The following is a 2531-nucleotide window of genomic DNA, read 5'->3' as shown; positions in this document are numbered from 1 at the left end:
GTGTATGTTGTACGTCTGGCAAAGAATGGTGAGAGGACACACCGCTTCGTCTTAACAATTCAATCATAAGTTGGTTCAAGAACTTTTCTATAGGGTATCACATTCTCCATAGAAGAAGGGACCAAACATTAGCCTCTCTATCTAGATATGCTAATAGAAGTCAGATCCTAGTCACTGTAAGCTGTGCTCCACTGTCGGCAAGGACAATTGACGATCGAGTGACGTAGAATCCACATTTGTCATCTGGATATTACTCCCTCCGTTTCTAAATACAAGTCTTTATAGAGATTTCACTAGATGAACTACATACAAAGCAAAATAAATGAATCTACACTTAAAATGCATCTATATACATCCGTATGTGGTTCATAATAAAATGTCTACACGGACTTATATTTAGGAACGGAGGGAATACATTTTATGTGAAAAAGGCTGATCTAATTACTAATCACGTTGGCGATTGACTGTATTGAAAGGACCCCGCTCTTCCAAAGAAGCATAAAAGTAATGAGCAAGATTAGCCCCAATATATTTCAACATGCCTGCGTGTTCCAAATCACGTTCCATGCACTTCTACTTTTTTTCTAGAAACACAACATAAAATATAAACACACTCGTACACATGCATATATAGTCATCCCTATAAATTCATGTATTTCTATGAGCATCTTCGAGCCACCACATCTTAAAATTGACGAAGAACACAAGCACCTCGAAGCCGACATGAACATGACCTAGCCATCTGAGCAACGCTCAGTTCGCCACGTTCCATGTACTTAGTTAACATAGAAATTAGGTAGGAATACCCAAGCTCTAAGCGTATAGTCGGTATTTTTTTTCCTTCATGGAATCGACAATATGACGCGGGTAAAAAAATATAAAGGAAAGGCAAGCTAGTCAATCCTGGACCTTGGACCAAAATGAAATATGGACGGTCCAAAATATTTTGGAAGCGTCCCAAAAGCGATCTAATCCAACTAACTATATAATTCTAATCAGGCTGAGGATAACACTTCCAGAAAACCAATGAAGCCAGCCAAAGCTAGCAGCTACCAGTAGCAGTAGCACTAGCACCTAGCAAAGCAAACGCTTTTTCCTTTGTACACTTTTCGAGCAAGGTGCATGCATACACAGCTCTGCACATGCATGCTTGACTTCGCTGCCTGTCTCCGTACCGCACGCGGCGACGGCCACAAAATCCTCCGGCCGCCTCGTATCTCATCCTGTGCGCTTTTGCTCGCAGGCACCTCATCGTCCGAAACCCACTGATGATCCCTTCCCTTCCACACGATCGAGCAAGCATCCATCCATCGGCGATCTGACCTCGGAATCACTTCTCACCAGGCACTTGGTAGTTGCAGAAGATGTTTCCACCCATGGAGAATTGGGAATCTGCGGCTGCTTTTGAGGGTTCGTTCATAAACCGCACACCGAAATTAAAGGGAAGCGCAACCGTGCAATCACTAGAGCACTGTAACGTGCGGCTGCCAGCAACACAATGACTCTTCGTGACGTTTCTTCTTCTCCCTGCAGGTAGGTCACCAGCTTGGCTTCCATGAAGACCTGGCACTCAACAGGGTAAGAAGAAGTCATTAGCACGTCAAGTTCACATGTAGAGTAGGGTACCAGGGCGTCTAGAGGAAATATACGAGGTGGAAATGCCCTTGAGATCCCAAAAGGTGCAGGTAAAAGACAGGTTGCATGCATGAGTCCCATAGAATTCTGGGATAATTTGCAGTTCTATGACTGGCATATTCAACATGGACGGATGCAAAGTTTCGGTGACAAATTCAAACCTGCTTGGAAACCATGACTTCGCGAGATCTGAAAAGGCAAAATAACTTATAATGGCACAACTACATAACATGAGATGAAATACTATGTAATAAAAGATTTTTTAAAACGCCACAGTGAACCTTTTGAGCTCCACCCCGCCCCTTTCTGCCCAATGCCACTAGTTGCTTAAACCATAGGCGACGAGACTGACTATGTATGAGTCACACACCCTGTGAGAAAGGAAGAGAGAAAAGAGGAAGCTGGAGGCTGGTCGGCTGCTCATCATCCTGCCATAGTGCCATGCGGCAACTCCAACCACCGCAGAGACAAGTAAAAGGACTCGGCACTGTGAGGCGACGGCGAGACCCCACTGGTAGAAAAAAGCCCTTTAGTCCCGGTTCGCAACAGACTTTAGTCTCGGCTGTGCAACCGGGACTAAATATGCGCGACTAAAGACCCCCCTTTAGTCGCGCCTCTTACGGACCGCGACTAAAGGCTTTAGTCCCGGTTCTTGTGGCTGACCGGGACTAAAGGCCCGTCCACGTGGGCGCCCGTGGTCCGTCGGGGCGGAGGACCTTTAGTCCCGGTTCTCGTGGCCAACCGGGACTAAAGGGCTCCTCCGCATGTTTAGGGTTTTAGCCCCCCTAAACCTGGTTTCTTTTTAGTTTGGAGTGTTTTATTTCTTTTATATTATATTTTGTGTTTTATTTTAATTTTGATAAAGTTTCAGTACACATATTTTACGCTACTATATA

The 2531-nt window shown here is 44.9% G+C and overlaps 1 long non-coding RNA gene across 1 annotated transcript; it reads right to left on the bottom strand.

Annotated features, from left to right (window-relative positions):
• Positions 1–631: 631 nt before the first annotated feature.
• On the bottom strand, positions 632–2141 carry LOC109783179 (uncharacterized). The gene is made up of 2 exons (XR_002237651.3): positions 1917–2141; positions 632–1824 (listed from the first exon to the last, which is right to left on the bottom strand). It is a non-coding gene; the product is annotated as an uncharacterized lncRNA (long non-coding RNA).
• Positions 2142–2531: the final 390 nt, after the last annotated feature.

Source organism: Aegilops tauschii, chromosome 7, assembly GCF_002575655.3.
Source record: "Aegilops tauschii subsp. strangulata cultivar AL8/78 chromosome 7, Aet v6.0, whole genome shotgun sequence".
Taxonomy (NCBI): domain Eukaryota; kingdom Viridiplantae; phylum Streptophyta; class Magnoliopsida; order Poales; family Poaceae; genus Aegilops; species Aegilops tauschii.
Note: the sequence above shows the minus strand (reverse complement) of the source record. Positions and strands in the feature narration are given on the sequence as shown.